This window comes from Mirounga angustirostris, unplaced genomic scaffold, assembly GCF_029215605.1.
Source record: "Mirounga angustirostris isolate CCGP_5_RB_7025 unplaced genomic scaffold, mMirAng1.0.hap1 SCAF_7, whole genome shotgun sequence".
Classification (NCBI taxonomy): domain Eukaryota; kingdom Metazoa; phylum Chordata; class Mammalia; order Carnivora; family Phocidae; genus Mirounga; species Mirounga angustirostris.
Genome location: NW_026991715.1, coordinates 36,014,895 through 36,038,348, shown reverse-complemented (window position 1 = coordinate 36,038,348; position 23,454 = coordinate 36,014,895). Strand labels below are relative to the sequence as shown.

At 45.7% G+C, this 23,454-nt stretch overlaps 1 long non-coding RNA gene across 1 annotated transcript; it reads right to left on the bottom strand.

The window, feature by feature from the left end:
* Window positions 1-303: 303 nt before the first annotated feature.
* LOC135365247 (uncharacterized) lies at window positions 304-5,246 on the bottom strand. Its single transcript, XR_010412880.1, has 4 exons — window positions 5,204-5,246; window positions 3,646-3,732; window positions 2,563-2,692; window positions 304-1,337 (listed from the first exon to the last, which is right to left on the bottom strand). It is a non-coding gene; the product is annotated as an uncharacterized LOC135365247 (long non-coding RNA).
* Window positions 5,247-23,454: the final 18,208 nt, after the last annotated feature.

Here is a 23,454-nt window from a genome sequence, read left to right as displayed (position 1 = left end):
CCTGTTTTCCCGTTTGTCAAGTGGGCAGCCCCAGCCCCCCTGCCAAGCTTGTTGTGGAGTATCAGGGTGAACACCAAGCACGTGGAAAATAATTTTTTAGACAGAATGCAAAAATCGACAATCCTCAAACTCCCACCTACAGCCCACATACCAAACCCTGACCTAAACCCTCTGCAGTCCTAATTCTGCTGCAAGAGCTCACCTGCACTCTTGCATTCCTGGTGGATGGGCAAACCGTGATTACTGGAAGGGGGGAAGGTGACATGGATCATAACCCTTTTCTTTCACTGTTCCTTCCACTCCTCGTCACCTTATGATAAGCACATAATGCTGAAAAGAGCAAGTACTCACAGAGCCCTAATTAGGCGTGCGTTTTATATATTTTTTATTATTTATTATGTTATTTATCATTTATTTATTTATTATCTATTATTTATATTTGTATATTTTTGCCTCACTGAATCCCTTTATGAGTGTCTACGACTCGCCCTACTGTATGGATGAGAAAAGCAAGCTTCAGACCAGTTGGCCGTAGAAACAAAGGTCACACAGCAGGTGTGGAAGGCCAGATTCCCTGTCAGATCTGTCAGTCTCCACCAGGACACACCGCGTTCTCCCTCTTGGTTTCTAAAAGGACCAGCCTCAGCACTCTCCTTCCCCACTCAATTTTTCTTCATGGTTCTTCTGCTCTTCAGGAATGAAGTCACTGCCGTGCCAATCCCCCACCCCGAGAGCTGGGAAACTCAGACAGGAATTTTGGGGGGCGTTCTGCCACTACTGTGGCCCACAACCACCTAGAACAATGCCTGATACACACTAGCTATTCAATAAATACTTATCAAACGTATGAATTTGGCCAAAAATTCTCATCAGCTATTTTCAACTCTTCTTCCTACTGGATGGTGAATTTGGACACAGCCATTTGTTCATCTCAGTCCCTCCTACCCCTCACCCCCACCAGAGTCTATGATGATGCTTTGAAGAGAGTAAAATATTCAATAAAAATCTGGGAACATGATTTTACTCTATTTGTTTGGAAATGGAATATGTTGGGGGTGGTCTGCCGTTTGGGGAATGGGCTTTTTCGGTTCCCCACGAGGAAAAGGGTGCTTCATGGAAAGCTGAGCAGGACTGGAAGGAGTGTGGTGCTTCTTCTCGGTGGCCCTGGGTTCCGCCCTCCCAGTCCTGCGCCAGGATGCTGACAGACAGGTGGGCTCCACAGGCTGAAGCCAAGGTACGCTCTTTGGCTTGGATTTGCCTCGTGCCTGACTCATCTTCCCTGGGCTGTGGCAAAGGGTTCAGGATACAGCTTCCTCAACTCGCTGCTGAGCAGCAGGCTGAGCGGGCGTTGGAAATGATACAGAAAAAAAAAGAATCTAATTAAGCAGAGTAGGTGATAGTGTCAGGAAGAAAAAGCAAGCAAGTGGCAATTTGGATATCTGCCTGCAAATAAAAGACATGACTGTCGTTTCTCCTCTGGCTCCTGTTTGCCCTATAAATCTCAGCTCACTAATCCAAGTGTTTTAATTATCGCTGTATAATACAACATGCTGTGTTGAGCCCATCATGGGGAAATTAAAACGAAGGAGGGGGGTGGAGGGATTCAGTCTACCCCATTCTCCCATTTCTCTTGTTTACACCAATCTGAAGGTGTTTTTCCCCCTTCTGCCATAAACACAACATGGGGTTTTCCAGCATCAAATGTATTACCTTCTTCCACCCACAAAAAGGAACTTCAGGCCCTCAGCTCTTTCCCCAACCCCAGGCCACTTAGGGGCCAGGAGTCATGGCCACTTTTGACACTTAATCCCCAAGAAATCACAGGAACTAGGTCCAAAATTAAACACCAGCTCCAAAAGAAGAGTCCCTGAGTGGGAACGGCATGAAGGTTAAGACTAGCATGAGAATCTCACCTCCACCCCCTACTAGCTGTGCGACCTTGGGCAAGTCACTAAACCTCTCTGAGTCTCAGCTTCCTCAAAACACAGCACTAAGAGGAGTAAATAACATCCTGCCTTTATCACAGTGTGAGTGCTATGCCACACACTCCCATCTCCTGGTCCTTATCTCTGTCATTCCAACTACCTATAGCAAACCTCACAAGGCAGGCGGGCTCACTCTCCCTCCCTTCTCAAATGTCACCTTATCAGTGAGCCTTCCCTTACGACCCTAAATAAAACACTACCGCTCCTCCTGTATTCACACACGGCATCCCCCACCCCCCCACCCACTCCACCCCCCCGCCGCCCAGGATCTTCATTTTACCTTCCAGAGCACGAAGGACTACCTGACATTTCATATATCCATGTGTTTAATTTTTTTTGGTCTCCACCTAAGAGGTACACCCCGAGAAGACAGAGCTTTTGTTTTGTCCTCTGCTGTCTCTCCAGCACCTACAGCAGAGGTGCCCGGCATAGAGCAGATGTTTAATAAATATTAACCGAATGAGTAAACAGAAGCTACTCTTTGGACGATGATGACTGGAAGAGCCATCAGAGACCACACAGGCCACAGTCTGGCACAGCCTAGGAAACTGAGGCCAAGAGACATCAGATGACCTACCCTCCGGGCCCTGCTTCCCCAGAACCGAGCAGCCGCAGAGGCTGAGGCCCTGACTCCTTCCGTCTTGCTCTGCATCAAGCTGGCCGGCCCAGACCAACAACTCGGCATGTTCGTGCCCTGGGTTCCTCATCTGCGGAATGGAAAGAATTAAGCAGCTGGCTCTCCCTCCCAAGTGCTCGGGACCCGGATGCCCCAGTGACTGGCAATCTATAAAAGCAAAAAGGACAGGTGGAGACACTGCAGCAACGCTGGAAATCCCTCGACAAATGCGCTCAGAGGTGACGAACTCCAGACAGCTGCAGCACAGGGGGGCCAAAGGCCAGCGCGTTTCTCTCTCCGAATCCGCCAGCATTAAGGACCCTATTGGCCTGCTCCACGACTGAAGGCAAGCACGGCTGTCCCATTTCTGGGACGCCAGATAGCTGGCACTTCCTCTTGCACACACACACAAGGGGGCTGCAAACCCCAGCTACCCACCATTCCTAGGTGGACAGCCTCTCTGGGTACTGACTTCTCATTCATTAGGACCATCTTAGGATGGAATGAGAAAGCACATAGATAGCCCCTGGCGCAGTCCACGGGCACAGAGCGGGCACACGGGAACAGTAAGTTATATGGCACTGATGATATCTGGACTCAAACACAAGCTTCTAGCACCCCACCCCCATCCACCCGGCACCCTGTAGGGCTGAGAATTAAGGGTCTCACAAATGAAGCCTTAGGAATACAGCACGAGACAATTTTTTTTTTTTTTTAAGTTTCCATGGTCCTGTTCAGGTAGTATGGAAAGAACTCAGAGCCCACACCGGCCCCCCTCTTGGTCCAAGCCACTCAGGCCCTCACCAGGCCCCAAAGGGAAGATTCCAGTCTGAGGGTGTGAGTCACTCAGGTGCTCTTTTTGCAGAAAGTAAGATTTGGCCTAGAGTTCCCCAGAAGTTAAGGTGACAAAGGACCCAGCAAAAGTATCCTGTGCTCCCATCCTTACCCGTTCTCCTAACCAAATAATCAGTTTTAAAGTACTAAAAAAGACACCACAAGTAATCAGCACGTGGTAACCAGATGAGTCCTGGTGCTTCCACTTACATAGCGTGAGCTGGTCCAACTCCTCAACCTCTCTGAACCTCAGTATCCTCATCTGTATTAAGGGAACAGCAAGGTCCAAGGGGGCTACTGTAAGGATTAAAGGAGAGAATGAACAGCGCCTGGGGCATTAACTATATTCAAGCCAAGAACCCCAGTGCAGCCAATGCCGGAATCATAAGCATTAATTGCTCAGAAAGAACACTCTGTACAGCAAAAGGAGCCTTTCCCTGCACCACAGACCAGACCTGACCACTCTACCACGGACTGCAAGTTGGGAGCAAACATTAACTCCACCAGAGGCTTTCAAAAATCATTCAAAACAATGGGGAAGGGGCCAGAAGACGGGAAGGTGCATGAAGGCACATAAAGGCACAGGTGGAACAGAGACCCAAACAGCTCCTGAAAGACAGGTGCCCAGCTGGACATGGTGGGGGATGCTCCTCATGAAATAACCTGGTCTGAAGTCATTGTTGCTTTGAACTTCTTTGATGAGTGGGCATTTCTAGAATGTTCCCATGGCAGTATGGCTGACTGGTTACAAACATATGCTCTGGGATGAACCAAATCTAGACTGGGCGTTCCAAGAGCCCTCAAGAGGTTTCAGGAGCTGGTGACTTTCGGCTACTCAGGGAACCCTCCTGGGCCTCAGCCCCCCCCCCCCCCCCCCCCGCACTGGAACTAATGATTACTGCCTCTGCAGGGCGGTTGTAAGGCTAAACAGGATGGGCGCACGCTAAGGTGCTTCCAGGGCATGGCCCTTTCTCTGCTGCAGCTGTTGAAAAAAAAAAACCCAAATCCGAAGAAAGCAACTGAAACGCGAGCGGGAGCGCGGCGGGGGCGCGGCGGGGGCGGGGGGCTCCTCCCGCAAGCGCCCCGGAGCCGACCCGGGCCTGTGGCCTGGCCCGGGAGCGGGCGCCCCGCGGGAGCGCCGAGGCCCCGCTGCGCCGGGCCAGGCGGGGGCGGCGGAGGAGGAAGCGGGGGCGGCCGGAGCGCGGTGGGGATGTTTAAAGGAAATTTACAATCATTTCCTCTCTGTGGTTTGGTGACAAATCAACAACATCCTGTTCTTTTGTGAGGCTCCGGGCGCCTGCGAGGCGGGGGCAGCGCTCCGGCTCTTAAAGGCACACACACAGGGCCCCCTCCGCGCCTCCCACCACTCCCCTGAGGCTCAAAAAAAAGACGGAAAAAAAAAAATACAGCCTCCCCAAGGCGCCACCTCCGGGGGCTCGCGCGGCCGGAATGCGGGGGCTGCTGCCCGAGCCGCTCCCCGGCCGCGACCCGGATCGCGTCCCCTCCCCCACGGCGTCCCCTCCCGGAGGACGTGAGGAGACCGCTGCGGCGCACCCCTCTGATGGATGTTGCGGCCCGGGGCCATCGCCCGCGCAGGGGGCAGGCAGGGGGCGGAGGCGCGCCCGCCCCACGGTCCCCCGCCTCCCCGGCAACCCCTGGGCCGGCTTCGGACCTCCGGGTAGTTTTAACCCCCCTCCCCCAAACCCTTCGCCTCGAATTTTCCAGCCCCCAAACTCTGGATTTATGGTTAAAATGTCAACGTACGCACACGAGGTTTATAAAACGCCAAAGCAGAGAGAGGCTTCCCGAGCTGTAGGAGTAATGAGAATCAGATGGCTAGGACCAGAAAAATAAAAAATATTCAACCACCCTCCTGGGATTTCCTTCATTCAGTCATCTAATGGGTATGTTTTTTTTAACAAGCGCTGGTTACCATCCTAGGCCCTGTACAACACGAACAGAACAGACATTGTCCCTGCCTCCAGGGGGCTTAGATTCTCAAGATGGATGGTGGATGGATGGATGGATGGATGGATGGATGGATGGATGGATGGATGGATGGATGGATGGATGGATGGATGGATGGGAGGGAGGGATTATTTCACATGCTGTAATAAAGGAGGGTGGTTTTCTAGAATTGCAGCTTCCTATAGGAAGACCTCCTTGAGTTGGTGACCAAAGAATGGGTAGAGGGGTCCAGCAGTATTACCTAGAAAGAGACTAGAAGCAGGGGCAGCACCCCTAATCATAGCCAAGACCACCTAAAGGGCATTCCAGGGATGGATTTCCCTCCCAAGGACAAGCTTTGGAGGTTGGCGTCCAGGATGAGAGAGACCTGGGTCCTTCTGGTCTGGCTGTCTAACCCAGGTAAGTGCCTTCCCAGCTCCAGGCCTCACACTTGCTTCACTTAGAAACGGAACACTGAACTAAATTCAGTAGTCTCAATCCTGGGTGCAAAATAGAATTCTCCAGGGTGATTTTCAAAAGCAATGATCCCAGGTGCCTGGGTTGCTCAGTCCTTAAGCGTCTGCCTTTGGCTCAGGTCATGATCCCAGGGTCCTGGGATCGAGCCCCCCATTGGCATCAGGCTCCCTGCTCTGCAGGAACCCTGCTTCTCCCTTTCCCACTCCCTCTGCTTGTGTTCCCCCTCTCATTGTCTCTCTCTGTCAAATAAATAAATAAAATCTTAAAAAAAAAAAAAGCAATGATCCCCCTGATCCCACCTCAGACCAATGTTATCAGAATCTCTGACAATGAAGCCTAGACACTGGCATTTTCTTTAAGGCTCCCTGGCTGACTTCAGTGTGCAGCCAGAGTCAAGAGCCAGTGACCTAGATGATCTCTAAAATCTAGGTTTAAAGTGCAGTGAGAGCTATTTGGACTTAGTGTATAATCATTCACATCATTGAGTACTTGCCATCTACCATATAATGTACCAAATATGTCATGCATGTATTTTATTTAAGTTACAGAGGAAAACCCTACCAAATTAGATAGGTACTACTATTATCCTCATTTTACAGATGAGGAAACTGAGGTACAGAGAGCAAATTTGGTCAAGAGCTTGAAACCTCTAAGCTGGAGTGCCTTTCCAGTGACAAGAAGCAAATTTCTACCTAATGGAGTTGTTACTCACACAGAAGAGCTACCAAGAGAAGAGCATGGGGTACTTCGAGTGAACACATCTTGGATGCAGGCACGGGACTGGCCTGGTCATTCTCATAGCCCCACAGTGTGCACGCCCAGAGTGCACGTCCCAAATGATAAGAGTGTAACTCTAAGAAAACAGCCTTTCATGTTTCTCTGCATTGATCTTGGTCATTTTCAGAGATGATTCCCATAAAATGTGGGGTTTTACCTTAGGCAGACAGAGGAACCATTTGGCTGGGTGAGGAGAAAGAACTTCCTGTGTACCCCAGTATGGCCAGGACAGAATACACTCACCCGCCCCCACTCCTTCCCATATGGGGCCCACCACCGCCTTTCCCACCTTTTGACCGCCTTCCCATTTGTGCAGTTCTCTGAGGCAGGACCCAGAGGACGGCATGTTAAGTGGGAGCTGAGAGAGGTTCCCAAGGAAGTGAAAGATCAGTGAAAGCAGAGATTAGGAAAAAGGGAAGATGGTCTATTCTTAAAGTGGAATACTGTGCTGCCATTAAAAAGGGGAGAGCTGTACGGGTAGATGCAAAAGATGCTTGTGATACACAAGGTACAGAACAGGATCTTCTCACTGATATTTATATAAACACCACACACACTGGGCGCCTGAGTGGCTCAGTTGTTAAGCGTCTGCCTTCGGCTCGGGTCATGATCCCAGGGTCCTGGGATCGAGCCCCGTGTCGGGCTCCCTGCTCAGCGGGGAGCCTGTTTCTCCCTCTCCACTCCCCCTGCTTGTGTTCCCTCTCTCGTTGTCTCTCTCTCTCTGTCAAATAAATAAATAAATAAATCTGAAAACAACAACAACAAAAAAAACCACCACACACACACACAGACACTAGCAGAACCATCTGGAAGGACAGATTCCAAACTGTTACTAGTGATGACTGGGCAGATGCACGGGGGTGGAGCTACACGGTAGGGTAGTGTGTTGTATTAATGGCATACTTTTACTTTCTCCATTAATCACCCTATTATTTAAACTGTTGACAGCAACTGTATATTAATTTTTTTAGATAAAGGGACATCAATTCATAAATCAAAAGAAATACTAAAAAGGGGAGCATAAAAGCCCATGCCAGGTCCCGGGAATTCTGTCCAGGATAGGCCCCCAGCAAGGTCATCTTTGCCAAGCTTTCCAGCCAGTGTTAGTGACCCCATTGTTCTCCCCTGCTTGCTCTCTTCTCAGCATGCCATTCCAGTGGCAGCCTCTTACCTGGGTCAGCTGCTTCCCCTCCAGGCAGGGAGTGGCCCAGGGAATTTTTGGGTTGCAGAAGATGGATCTGAGAGCTAGTGGCCCCAGTTGATGTAAGAGATGACAAAGCTTATTTGGGAGGGAAAAATTGCCCAAGATGCTACTTGCCAGCAGAGGTGGGTAAAGGGCGGGGCGTTCATGTTAAGGCCTCTGACTTCCCTGCGCTTCTGTGTGTTGCTTTGGAAGCTGAGAAATGGAAACTGACACACCAAGACCTGAAGAAAAGAATAGTGCTTTGTGGTCAGAACCATTTCCCAAAAATCCAAAAGGCTAGGGGCAAGGGTCCGCTTATAACATTATATGCAGGACAGTCCCCCTCTCATGAGGACCTGATAACTTGGCAACTTCATGGCCTGCATGAACAGCAGGAGGTGGACTTTCCTTCCCTAGGGAGGAATAGTCTAGCCACTCTCTGCTTCCTCTTTATGTTTTCTTACATCTTTGTCATTTATAAACAGCATAATGTTGTGGTTAAGAGCAGGAGCTAAGAAGACAGAGAACCCAGGTGGGATTCTGCACCACTTCCCTAAGCCTCCATTTCCTCTAAAATGGGGATAATAATAGTACTTACCTCATGGAGTTGTCTGCTAAGAATTAAATGAGATAATGCAGGAAAAGTCCTGAGCCCTATACCTGGCACATGCAGTGAATAGTAACTGTTGGTTTTATAACTAACAATAACAAGATCCACAGCAATTATGAACTGTACCTTATGAACTGTACCTTTCAAATGACAGTAAGGAAGGTGACTGACGTTCACACACTTACTCGTTTACACATCTTTTTTTTTTTTTAAGATTTTTAAAAATTTATTCATTCGAGACATAGAGATACAGAGAGAGAGAGAGAGCACGAGCAGGGGGAGAGGCAGAGGGAGAAGCAGGCTCCCCGCTGAGCCAGGAGCCGGACATGGGGCTCCATCCCCCGTCCCTGGGATCATGACCCGAGCCCGAAGGCAGATGCTTAACCATCTGAGCCACCCAGGCGCCCCTCGTTTACACATCTCTAACATAAGTCCGAATCTAAGCTTCTAGAATTAGAAGTCTTTTTTTTTTTTTTAGGATTATTTATTTATTTATTTATTTATTTGACAGAAAGAGACACAGCGAGAGAGGGAACACAAGCGGGGAGGGAGAAGCAGGCTGCCCGCTGAGCAGGGAGCCTGATGCAGGGCTCGATCCCAGGTCCTGGGACCATGACCTGAGCCAAAGGCAGATGCTTAACGACTGAGCCACCCAGGCGCCCCTAGAATTAGAAGTCTTCCACAAGACCTGTGTCCACCAAAGTCCTACATAGCTGAGCTTCCAGTGCATCCAAAAATTATCACCTTCCTCTGAAGTCATTCAGTAAGACCCTAATTTACTTGGCTTTTACATTTGCTAGCTGCTGTACAGACTGATCAGGACAAATAAATTCCTTCCTTCCAATCAGGCCTGGCCATCTTGGAATCTTCCCAAAGCCCTTAGAAATAGGAATCCTTTCTTTCATTTTTTTTTTTTTTTTAAATCTCTGTTCCCTCTTCAGTCTAGTTAGGAGAAAGAAAGTTTCTGGGGGTAGGAGGTTTAAACTGATGGGCCATTAACAGGATAACAAAGCAAAAGGAATTTTCCAGGTCACCAGCCAACAACTTTAGAGTGGTATTTAAAATTCACTTGCTTAGGGGGAGGGAAAGAGGATGGTCAGGAGAGGGTGGGGAAGGATTTCTCCCAGCTGATGGGGAACTGGGGAACGCCCTTTTTTATGGTTAGCAAAACTAGTAAACACCTTAACAAGCTGCTTGGTTTCTGGGCTGATCTTTTATCATAGTACTTAAGATGCAGATACTGAAAAGAAAACAAACGTCAGTCTGCTGAATTCATGAAGAAAATGGTCTCCTTGGTTTCAGATTTAGGGAACATCTGGATCCCTGCTACAATACAACATATCCATAAATTTCTTCTGAGCCCACTGAATAGACAAAGACACAGACACACACAAACTACTCTCTCATCCATAACTTGCCTTATTCCAGCTGTGACAAAGTTCAGTAGAAGAGTCATGGTCATGCTGTGTTCCCCCACCCCAAGTTTGTATTTTGGAAAATTTATTTGTTGGCAGTCTGGAAGTCATTGGGGAAGGCAGTTTCAGCACTTAATTGGTAAAAAGAAATACTCTTCTAGGGATCACCTTTGCTGCTGAAGGAAGAATGACCAGCAAAGAGTCCTGCTGGAATTTGGCAGCTGAGCCTTTCCACCTCCCTATTCCACTCTCTCCTCTCTCACAGTGCACTGCTTCAGGAACCTGCACAGCCCTCGCAGCTTCTGGAAGCCCCACCAAGTTACACAAGGCTGCTTAAGTAGTAGTTGTACACAGTTTTAGGTTTTTCTAGTACAATGATTTCCAAACTCTTTAAAACTCAGCAGAATCCTTTCCAAAGGAACACAAGGAAAAATAGATTGATTAAAACTATTGCTTCTGGGGCGCCCGGGTGGCTCAGTTGTTAAGCGTCTGCCTTCGGCTCTGGTCATGATCCCAGGGTGCTGGGATCGAGCCCCGCATCAGGCTCCCTACTCAGAAGGAAGCCTGCTTCTCCCTCTCCCACTCCCCCTGCTTGTGTTCCCTCTCTCGCTGTGTCTCCTCTCTCGCTGTGTCTCTCTGTCAAATAAATAAATAAAATCTTAAAAAAACAAACAAAAAACACAACTGTTGCTTCTGGTAGGAGCCAATCACAAGGTTGCTCAAACGGGTCCTTGGGATTAAAAAAAAAATCACTATTTTCAAATATCACTCCACTATTACTTTAGGTAATTTTGTCATTACAATCAAGTCCAAACTCCTATTAGGTCTTTAGAACCCTATTTGATCCAGCCCCTGCCTACCTGAGCTTCATTCGGTTATTCCCATGTTGTCGGCTCTCTTGATTTACTCCTTGATTTTGGTGGTGCAGGTCCTCCACTAGCTTCCTGGGAAGAGATACATGGGAGGTAAATTTTTTTGAAACCTTGTATTTCAGCATATATCTTGCCTTTTGTTCTCTCTTCATAGTTTGACTGGTAGTTTTTCCAGGTATAAAAATCTAGGTTGTAAATCATTCCCAACAAGCCTAGGCCTCTCCAGCATGAAGGTATTTGAACTGGAAGTTCCTCTTTTTTTTTTTTTTTAAAGATTTTATTTATTTATTTGAGAGAGAGAGAGAGCACAAGAGGGGGCAGGGTCAGAGGGAGAAGCAGACTCCCCGCTGAGCAGGGAGCCTGATGCGGGACTCGATCCCGGGACTCCAGGATCATGACCTGAGCCAAAGGCAGTCACTTAACCAACTGAGCCACCCAGGCGCCCTGGAAGTTCCTCTTGCATAGAACACACATGCCTCATGCTCACCCCCTGCACTTGTGTAGATAATACTTCATTGTTCTTTTTCTTTTTTAAGAGTTTATTTTTTTTTAAGTAATCTCTATACCCAAAGTGGGGCACGAACATACAATCCTGAGATCAAGAGTCATATGCTCCGCCAACTGAGCCAGCCAGGTGCCCCACACCTCATTATTCTTGTCAGGGAAACTTACCTGCCCAACCACATATCCCTCTTAGTTGCTCCCACAACTTGGTGGTTACCCCTCGTTACACTTCTTACACCGTATTATCACTACCTATTTACTTATCTGTGCCCTGTTCTGGTTTGTGAGCATGAGGGCTAAAAACACAGAGCCACAGTGCCACTTGATAAATATTTGTAGAACAACAAAATAAATGAATGGTTGTGATATTTTTTTAAAGATTTATTTATTTATTTGAGAGAGAGAGAATGAGCCCAAGCACGAGTGGGACGGGCAGAGGGAGAGGGAGAATCTCAAGCTGACTCCATGCGAAGCCCGGAGCCCAATACGGGGCTCGATCCCAGGACCCTGATATCACAACCTGAGCCAAAACCAAAAGTCAGACACTCAACTGACTGCACCACCCAGGTGCCCCAGATGATATTTTTTTATTATAAGACACAATGTACAGTAAAATGTTTGACAAATGCCCTCACCAGCTGGTACATACTGGGGGAGTAGAAAGCAGGACTAGTCTCAGGGAAGATATGCCACCTTGAGACTAAGAGCATAGTAAGAACACTTATAATTTCTTGCTCAATATGTGCCTTTCATGAGGACAGGGACCACATCTGGTCCCAACAATCAGACCATAATGACAGCTTAATAAAGAACTGTTGAGTGAATGAACTGGTCCAGACAAAGGGAGTCCTATGCACTACACGACCAAGAAAGCAGAGAGAAAAAGTCCCTACCCTGTCTTACAGTCATAGGAAAAAGGGAGGTTTGGAATGAAAACACAATTCCCCATCAGCTCCCACCCCACCTCCAGCAGCAAACCCTCTCCCGATTCCCTGTTCCAGATATAGACATTCCCTTCTTTGGACACAACTCAACTACCTGGCTTGAATCCTTGTTTTTGTAGTCTGTTTATTTTCAACCAGCAGGTCCTGTTGCCTCCTCTTCCTTCTCTCCCTTTACAGCAGCTTTCACCGCGACCCTCCTGCTTCATTCCTCTAGTATGGAGGAGTGAGGCCTCCGTCACCCCAGGGAGGCCTCCGTCACCCCACACCTACATTTTCCCATGGCTCTGTCCTTCACTCCAAGTCATTTTGACGCCTCTGTCAGATTAATCTCTCTGAAGCATCACTTTGCAGTGTCTCCTCACTGTCCCAAAATATCTCCAGAGGCTTTTGACTTCCTCTCGTGTTAAGTCACAACTCTTCTGCCAGGTTTCAACCTTCAGAATGACTTCTGATGCTCTGTTTTCCCTCCTCACACACACCACCTCACTTATCACACATACACAACTCTCAAAGATTAGGCAAGATGCCTCACTGTCTCAGAAACAACAGAGCAGACTTCTGCACAACTTGTGCATTCTCTTCTCTGGAATGTTCTCCCCACCCCTCTCTTAATCCAATCCATCCTTCCAGACCTGATTTAAATCTTTCCTCCTCCAAGATGCCTTTATTTACAACTTCAGGCCTTGCACATCTTCCCAAATTTAAAATCCAAATAGCACTTATCATCTTTGCAGCCCAGTTACATCTGGATGTGTGCCTTATATAAAACACTATATAGCCCACATGCATTGGTGCAGTCTTCCCCAACTAGCCTGGCCGCCCCTTGATGGTAAGGATGTCCTGTTCTTGGACCTGAGGGCCCTAGAGTTCAACACAGAGTAGTATGCAGGGGGTGGTAAGAGAGCTGCCTTCAGAAACAGACAAACTAGGGTTAATCCCAGCCCTACCAATTCTAATTGTATGTATTTGGACTCTCTGAGCTTCATTCAGTATTCTCATCTGTAAAACTGGGATAATAATAGTGCTATCTCATAGGTTTGATGTGAAAATTTAAATGAGATAATGCTAAGTAAAGCAATTTGCGCATTGTTTTGATACAGGATAAGTACTCAGTACATGTTAACTATTGTTATTAGAGACTCCAATCCCTGTTCTTGGAGTTGAACTTTGGCCTTGATTTTGCTTGAGACTTTCGGTCACTGAGCCAGCCTTGCAAATAGTGATTTCCTGCCAATCCCTGCCTCTGTGTCCACCCTTGGCTGGTCAAAGCATTCTCTGTAAGCAGTGGCTAAGAGAAAGTTCCATCATGCAAAGTCATCTCAGGCCCCACCTGTGGTTCCTCCTGCCCTCAGCACTACTGGATTCAGTGCTGAATTGTTTAGCACCTTTGGTTTGTGAACCTTAAGCTTTTCTTTTTTCCACTTCTTCTTTATCACTATCATTGTATTATAAAAACAATATATGCTCATTATTTTTTTTTAAAGTACATAAAAATATAAAGAGCAAAAGTCTCACTCCGCACCCAAACCTCCATTCCTACTCTTTAGAAGAAACCAGTTAGCAGTTTCTCATGTGTATTTCCAGAAAACACAGCTATAGAAACATACACACACATACACTTGTCTGTGGCTTTATTCACTTAATAATCAGTCTTGAACATCTTTCTCTACCTATACTTGATAGGGTCACCACACACTGTTCAATGGCAACTTAGATTTTTTTTTTTTTTTTAAGATTGTATTTATTTATTTGAGAGAGAGAGTGTGAGTGGGGAGGGGCAGAGGGGGAGGGAGAAAGCATCTGAAGCAGACCTGGCACTGGTACAGAGCCCAACATGGAGCTCAATCCCACAACTACCAGATTACAAACAGCTGAAACCACAAATCGGATGCCCAACCAACTGCACCACCCAAGTGCCCCTTAGATTTCTTTTGTAAAAAGCAACCAGAGTTGATTTCGTCAATCCCCTACAGATGGGCATGTAGGTTGCTACTACTAAAACAATGTGATGAACATCCTTGTATATATATTTGTGTACTCCTTAAGTCTTCAGGGTTCTGATTGCCAAATTAGACTAGATTGGGGGTGATTCATCAAATTTGGTTCTACCTCCCAAGTCTCCACCCAAATATAGCATTCAGTTCTTATACCCACTGACTCACTGCTCAGTGGTGTGACTACCTTCCTCTTCACTTTAAAATAGAAGAAAGAGGTCACTGGACTGTTTCCTCATGATCCCACTCAAAAAGAGTTCACAGAAGCCATGTTTCTCCCTTTATCTGGAACCAGAGGGGAAATCCCAGGCATTGGGGAATATGATTTCAGAATCAGGCTGTGTTCTCAGGTAGCCCTGAGGTAGCCCCAGAGAAGGAAGGAAACACGTTTTTGGTTCATGAGACACAATCCCAGCTGTTTTCAGTGGGGCTGAGAGGGATGTGAGTGTGACAATAAGGACAGTAGCTGAGACAGGCTTCAGGTAGTAGTTGGGGGATGGTGAACACATAGGGCTTTCATCAGCAGTGACTCGGCATTATTATCCTAGCCCACATCCGTCCCTTTACACCATGTCCTTGCTCAGGCCAAGGACAGGATGGAACAGCAGGAACTTTGCTTATCCCCAGCTCAGCCTGACTCATGCAAGACCCCAAGCCAGCCCCTTACTGTACCCTGGGTGAAACTAGGGCTGGAAAAAGTTGTCCCTGGGATGTATCTAAGTTGTTTACATATAACTCTATGACCCACAGCGAGCTACCAAACCATTTTAAGCTTCAGTTAGCCCATTCCCCTATCTATAAAAAAAAGTAAATGCAACACCAATAGTCCGTGTGTTACACTGTCCTTGAAGGCAGGAGGTATACCAAGTACTTAACAAGAACATGGCAGTGCATAAGCAGTCAATAAATCTCTGATACTTGCTTCACTGATATCTCCTTCTTGCCTAGCACAGTGCCCGATTCAGAGTAGGTGCTTAATTAAAAATTTTTTCAATGAATGAATGAACAACCTCTTCATCTCTGAAGGGCAGACAGGAAAATTGCAAAATAACCCCCAAGGCCTTTCCAACCTCATGTCACCCTATTCTCTTCCTTACAGTATGGAAGTTTACTGATAATGGAGTTTGGTTGGGTTCATTCAATTCATTTTCTCTCTCTCTCCCTCTCTCTCTCTCTCCTTTTCTTCCTCCCTCCCTCCGAGAAAAGATGTTCTATTCCCCCTGGTTTGTCCTCAAGACCGAGCCACATCAAAGAATAAGCTCAAGGGCAAGGTCCTGGAATGCAGCCTCACCTTAGAGTTTCTAAAGAGAAACCAAGTCCTAGGACCATGGAAAATCAGAGGAGGGAGGAAAGAAAATTCATTTATTCATTTAATAAATATATATGTGGAATATCTATTGTGTCTAGAAGTGAAACCAAAAGCTTGCTGCTTGGCCTTCATCTACTCTCTTGCCATGCTGTCATCTTCCTCAAACCCTCAAAGCCTGATCTCCAAATGCCTACTGAAAAGGCTTCCTTGTAGGTAGTCCTCAGGTACTCCCACTGTTAATGCAGATGCCCTTGCCCCTTCTTGTTCCTCACTACCTCTCTCCCAGCACCTTTCTCATCCTTTGGTTTCCCTCCTCTGCCCCTGATTCTTACCTTCTGTTGTGAGCCTAACTGCATCCCTCCAAAATCCATGTTATAATCCTAACCCCCTGCACCTCAGAATGTGACTGCATTTGGAGATAGGGTCTTATAAACATTTTATTTATTTATTTATTTGAGGGGGAGAGAGAGAAAGTGAGTGAGCATGAGCGAGGGAAGGGGCAGAGGGGGAGGCAGAGGATCTCAAGCAGACTCTGCACTGAATGCAGAGCCTTATGGAGAGCTCGATCTCATGCCCCTGAGATCGTGACCTGAGCTGAAATCAAGAGTCAGATGCTGGGGCGCCTGGGTGGCTCAGTCATTGGGCGTCTGCCTTCGGCTCAGGTCATGATCCCAGGGTCCTGCAATCAAGTGCTGCATCAGGCTCCCTGCTTCTCCCTCTCCCTCTCCCACTCCCCCTGCTTGTGTTCCCTCTCTCAGTCTCTCTCTCTCTGTCAAATAGATGGATGAAATCTTTAAAAAAAAAAAAAAAAAGAGTCAGATGCTCAACCAACTGAGTCACCCAGGCGCCCCTGGAGATAGGGTATTTATTTATTTATTTATTTATTTATTTATTTATTTATTTTTAAAGATTTTATTTATTTATTTGAGAGAGAGACAGACGAGAGAGAGTGAGAGAGAGCATGAGAGCGGGGTGAGGGTCAAAGGGAGAAGAAGACTCCCTGCTGAGCATGGAGCCTGATGCAGGGCTCGATCCCAGGACTCCAGGATCATGACCTGAGAGGAAAGCAGACACTTAACCAACTGAGCCACCCAGGCGCCCCTGAGAGAGGGTCTTTAAAAAGTAATTAATAAAGTCATTAGGGTGGGCCCTAATTCAATATTACGGGTGGATTTATCAGGACACAGGCAGAGGGCAGACCACGTGAAGACAAGGAGAAGATGGACATCTACAAGCGAAGGAGGGAGGCCTAAGAAGAAACCAACCCTGTTGGTATTTTGATCTCAGACTTCTAGCCTACAGAATTGTGGGAAAATAACTTTCTATTGTTTAAGGCACCCAGTCTGTGGTACTTTGTTACAGCAGCCCTAGCAAACTATTACAACCCTGTATTGTAAGTCACAGTCATCACCCCCAAAGATCCCATCCTCTTCTATTAACCCACCTCCATGGCCTAAACTATCATCCCTCCCCTTCCCAGTGGCCTACTCAGGTTAACACATCCATACACTGAAACCTGAACTCTCATTCAGATCCCAGCTCCAAATTCCAGCTGCCTACCAGACTCTTATGCCTGAATTGTTTTGCCAATCCTGAAACCTTAAGAGGTCTAAAACCACAAAATCCCTGTAGGTCAGCCCAACCACCTTGCTTTACCCATAAGGAAACTGAGGCACAAAACAAAAACAAACTTGGCTCTCTTCCCGACTTCCCTATTCCTAAAAGCACCATCTATCTGGTCACTCAAAAATGTGGAATCATCTTTTACTCTGCCCTTTTTCCTCCCTCAGAGCCAATCAAGGAACTTCCAATGGATTCCAAAACAAGATAGAGCTAGGGACACCTCAGGAATGGTCCAAGCAAATACAAATTCTCTCTAAAGGACTACAATTTTAACCAATGAATTCAGGAATGCCCATAAAGTCCTAAGAAACTGGGCCTAAGCTAAAAACCACAAAACACACAAGGAAACAAGGCACCATAAGTGAGAATCAGCAGGAACAACAGACCTACATAATCATATCCATAAAAGTATGACACAGAAATTATCAAGTACAGGGGCACCTGGGTGGCTCAGTCGTTAAGCGTCTGCCTTGTGTTCCCTCTCTCGCTGTAAAAAAAAAAAAAAAAAGAAAGAAATTATCAAGTACAGAAAGTGAATATATCTTTCCTTCCTTCTTTCTTTCTTTTCTTCTTTTTTTTTTTTTTGAGAGAAGGGGGGGCGCAAGAGGGGGGAGGAGCAGAGGGAGAGGGAGAGAGAGAATTTTTTTTTTTTTTTTAGTAAAGTGACATAAATTTACTAAGTTAAGATACAGAAAAAGCTCTCAAGAATGAGAAGGGTCCTGACAGTGTTGCCCAGGAGAGAGAGAATCTTAAGCAGGCCCCATATTTCAGCACAGCACCTGACTCTGGGCTCAATCTCATGACCCTGAGACCATGACCTGAGCCAAAATCAAGAGTTGGATGCCTTACCGACTGAGCCACCCAGGCGCCCATATTTCAAGAAATAAATGTGAGCCTTAAATATACGAGCCAGGGGTAAAAGACTAAAAAAGTAACCAAGCCAATTTTGAAAAAAATTGAAACTAAGATGAATCCAGTAGCAGATTAGATACTGTTAAAGGCAGAATTAATTTACTAGAAAATGGATCTGAAGAAATCTAAAAAGTGACCCAAAAATATAGAGAGATGAAGAATACAAAGAACTATATATGTGACATTGGAGGATAGAATAAGATGGTCTAATATATATTTAATTGTATTTACCAAAGAAAATGAAGGAAAGAATAAGAAAGAGGAGTGTTTGTAGAGTTAGGACCAGGACTAGAGTGAAGTGAGTGAGGTACCTAGGGCATAAAATTTATTTTAGACACTCATTCTCAGGGCCAATTCTGCATTTACACAAGCTCAAGAATGAGTGTCTCCTAAAATTTGGTGCCCCAGGCACCTCACTGGCTTCACATTGGTGCTGGCCATGCTGAGAATTTTTCCAAATTGTTGTAAGACAGCAAACTCCGGATTCAGAAGTCCCAAGAAGGATGAAGAAAAATATATTCACAACTACTTACATCACAGTGAAACTGCAAGGGCCTGGGACAAATATAGATCAATAACAAAGAAACTGCAGTTAGACTGACAGTAGACTTCCCAGCAGCCACAATGGGAACCAGAAGGGTATCTTCAATGTGCTGAGACAGAGTAACTGTTGTTCGAGAATTTTATTCAAGAATTTAAATATGAGGGTGAAAGAAAGTAAATTTCAAACCAATGAAAACTGAGAGAATTTACTACCAACAGACACTGAAGGAAATTCTAAAGGATGAATTTCAGGCAGAAGGAAAGCAATCTCAGACACTCTTATAAGAAGGAACAGGGAACAAAGAGATTAGTGGTTCTGTAAGCCACCAATGAACAATATTTGACCATAAAAGAAATGATGTCTTATCTCTCCTGAAAAAATGAAAAAAATTAAAAAGTAAAAAAGAATGAAAACACTGAACTATAGCAGAATATAAAGGGGGGGGTAGGTAGAGACTTAAGGATTTAAGTTAATTTAAGGTCTTTGTATTAAATTGTTTAAGAGGGTAAAAATTGTGATTAATTTTTAAATATCTAGGGGATCCACTAAAAGAATAGAGAGACTGTAACTTCCATGGCAATCAATAGGAAAGAATGGGATAACTAAAAAACAAAACAAAACAACAAACAAACAAACAAACAAAGCAAAACAACTCAGTCCACAGGACGAGAAAGTAGAAGGAAAAGCAGAAATAAAAACCAGCACCTAGGGGAGGCTATGCACGTATTGGGGTAGGGAGTATATGGGAAATCTCTGTACTTTCCTCTCATTTTTGTTATAAATCTTTTTTTCAAAAAGATTTTATTTATTTATTTGAGAGAAAGAGAGACAGAGAGAGTACCAGTAGGAAGGAGAGGGAGAAGCAGGCTCCATGCTGAGCAGGGAGCCCAACTCAGGGCTCGATCCCAGGACTCTGGGATCATGACCTGAGCGGAAGGCTGATGCTTAACCGATGGAGCCCCCCAGGCACCCCTCATTTTTGTTATAAATCTAAAACTGCTCGGGGTGTCTGGGTGGCTCCATCAATTAAACATCTGCCTTCAGCTCAGGTCATGATCCCAGGGTCTTGGTATCGAGTCCCACATCGGGCTGCCTGCTCAGCGGGGAGTCTGCTTCTCCCTTTCCCTCTGCCCCTCTCCCTGCTCATGCTCTCTTTTTCTCACACTCTTGCTCTCTCTCAAATAAATAAATAAAATCTTTTAAAAAAAAATCTAAAACTGCTCTAAAAAGTCATCTTAACACATACATACACATGACAAATAGCACAAAATAAGACAGAAAGAAATCTAACTAATTCAATCATTTTCAGTTCTCGTATAAATACATGCAAATTGAAATGTACTGCTCTGCATTGAAAAGACAAAGCTTGTCAGGGTGGCTAGAAACCAAAATCCAGTAATATGTGCTTGTTACAAGTAAAACAAAGGAGTTTAAGTAACTGCTAAAGTTTCCTCCCGCTTCATCCAGCCAATGTGATTGCCCCAGAAAGTCAAACAGAATAAATCTGGTCATCTGAGGAGAGTCTGATAAAGGAACTATTTGCAAACATCTGGCCGGACCATAAGGAAACCACACGAATAGTGAGTGCGACACCCTGGAACTGGGAAAAACTGGCCTCCAATATCACCTCTAGGACAGAATGACATAGTCCCTAACACACACACTCACACACATACATCCCACAGCTTCAAGACTTTCAATAGTATCCCGTGGTCCTTAAGAAGGATCAAACTGCACATTCTTACAGAGCCTCCAAAGCCTTCTATGATCTGACCCCTCTCTCCTATCTCTAGCTGTTTCTGGGCCCAGAGTCCACTGGATTTTCAATCCTTTAGTCACAGTGGCTTTCTCTTACAACCTTGGGTTCACCATGCCTGCTCCCTCCCATCTGAGGACCTTTGCGTGTGCTGTTCTCGGCCTGGACTACTTCTCGCTCCACCCTCCAAACCCACTTACCACCAGCCATCCTCTGGGGCTGAGCTCAGGTATCACTAGATACTAGAGGAACTTTCCCAAAGCCCCGACCTTCATTATATACCTTCAGGGCATTGATACCTCTCCTGCAGAGCACTGATCACTGGTGTCACTTTGTATTTATACTTGTGCAATTGTTTGATAAATGTTTGTCTCACTAGACTGGAAGCTCCATAAGGGTAAGAATGGCACTCTTTATACTCACATCTGTGCAGTGCCTGGCACCTGGCGCCTAGCAGAAGCTCACTCAATACTGATGAATAAAGGAATGAAAACATCCTTACTAAGAGAAGGGCACTTTGCCCAGAAACAAGTGTTCCATACCCTAAGAAGCTTTCCCCAGCTTCATCACACAATTTGCATTCATTCATTCACAGATTACTTACTTGCTCTTTCTCTGTGTCAGAGAAAATTAAACACAGCCACCTTCAAAGGCCTTTCCTGAACGTAAAAACACTCCCTAGGTTGTTTATATGGCAAGAACATGGTAGGAAAGCCTCCAAGCCAAGGCAGTGGACGGCATCTCAGTAAACCTGGTGGACACTCAAGGTGGAGGACAGGGAACGCCTCCCCATTCTTGACCCATCAGACCCAGAGCAAAGGCAGATGGATTAACAATCAACCATGAGCCTTTCCAAGGGCCCTAAATGGTGGATGGGGCCACAGCCAATGGTACCCAAGTGACTGAACTCTGGGCATTTTGGCAAAATGGGGCTAAAGGAGTTGAGTTTGGTTGGCTTCAGACAATTGCTGACCACAGAGAAAATCTTCTTCATTAAAATTCCCGTTTGGGAAAGGGACAACGGAAAGCAGTTCCTTTGATTAATAAAATTTACAATCCTGTTCCCTGATTTGGTTGACTTTACACATGAATGGTAATGGCTTCCTGATCCTCAATGAGGATGAAAATTTTTAGATTCTTTAAAAGTATCAATAATAGGGGCACCTGGGTGGCTCAGTCAATTAAGCGGCTGCCTTCGGCTCAGGTCACGATCCCAGGGTCCTGGGATCGAGCCCCCCGTCGGGCTCCCTGCTCCACGGAAAGCCTGCTTCTCCCTCTCCCTCTGCCTGCCCCTCTGTCTATCTGTACTCTCTCTATGTCTCTGTCAAATAAATAAATAAAATCTTAAAAAAAAAGTATCAATAATAATAATAGCAGTAGCAGCTACTAATATTTACCAAATATCACTCTATGCCAGACTCTGTGCTAAGTTTTTATATATATATATATATATATATATATATATATATATATATATATAAACTTGAGGATATACATATATGAGGATATACATATATATATAAAATCTCTTTTAATCTTCATGTAAATTAGCTCATGGTGGTCTCCTGCTTAAGACTCTTCAATGATTTCCACTGATATTAGAATAAAATGCGGAGTGCCTGTGACTCGGTCAGTGGAGTGTGCAACTCTTGATCTTGGGGTTGTGAGTTTGAGCCCCATGTTGGGTGTAGAGATGACTTAAAAATGAAAAAACTTAAAAAAAAATAAGGGGCACCTAGGGTGGCTCAGTCAATTAAGTGTCCAACTCTTGATTTCGGCTCGATCATGACCTTAGAATAGTGAGATTGGGCTCTGCACTCAGCAGAGACTCTGCTTGGCATCCTCCCTCCCTCTCTCTCTGTCCCTACCCCTCACTGACCGCTCTCTCTCTCTCTCTCAAATAAATCTTTAAAAAAATAATTTAAAAATTAAAAAATAAATAAAACGCAAACTCCTTACCACAGCCTTCAAGTCCCTGCATGACCTGGCCCCTGCCTATTTCTGCTGCTGTATCCCAAACTGCCCACCCATTAGTCAGTTAGCTACAGCAGGATCAACCTTCTTTCTGCAATTCACATACACCAAACTTGTTCCTACCTCATGGCCTTGGCACCAGCTGGCCCTTCTGCACGGAGTGCTCTTCCCTCAGAGCCACCCACAGCTGCCTTCTTCTGATCATCTGGGTCCCAGCTCAGTCACTACCATCCCGACTGCCCTACGACCCTCCCCCCATCGCTTGGTCAGAGCACCCTGTTTTACTGCCTCCCTAGCATGTATCACTATCTGAAATTATCTTAATTATTTGCTTCATTATTATCTGCCTCCTCTAACTAGAACATACATTCCATGAGGGCAAAGCCTCATCTGTCTTGTTCACCCCTGAATTCTCAGTGTCCAGAACAAAGCGCACACAGGAGGCATTCCACAAATGTTTTTCGAGTAAAGGAATGGGTAAAAGACCCTGCGAGATAAGAACTACTGTGCTTAACCAATTTTACAGATGAAGAACTTAAGGCCTAGTGATGTTGGGTGACTTGCCCAAGGTCACAGAGATGGCAAGTAAATAGAGGCGCTGAGTAACAATTGAATCCACTTGTGCTCTTAATCACTACACAGATTGAGACTCATCCCATGAATCATGTCATGATTATCTCTCCTCTATTCATTCTTTTTTTTTTTAAGATTTATTTATTTTAGGGAGAGAGAGAGCGTGCACGAGAGAGCATGAGTGGGAGGGGAAGGGGGAAAGAGAATCTCAAGCAGACTCCATGTTGAGCACAAAGCCCCATGTGAGGCTCAATCTCACAACCCTGAGATCACGACGACCTGAGCAGAAACCAAGAGTCGGACTCTTAAACAGCTGTGCCACCCAGGGGCCCCTCCCCTATATTCATTCTTTTTGTAGAACCTGGCCCAAGAGCTAGGCAACAAGGAAACATATTAAAGCAGTACAGAGAGTGTGAATTACTATAACCACTTGGGATAACTGGAAGTACTCACTAAAGCTAAACCAGTCCTCAGTGTATATCCACAGATACATAAATATGTGTTCAATAAAAGTCATGTACAGAACTATTAACAGAAGCAACATTCTTTTTTTTTTTAAGATTTTATTTTTAAGTAATCTCTACACACAACATGGGGCTTGAACT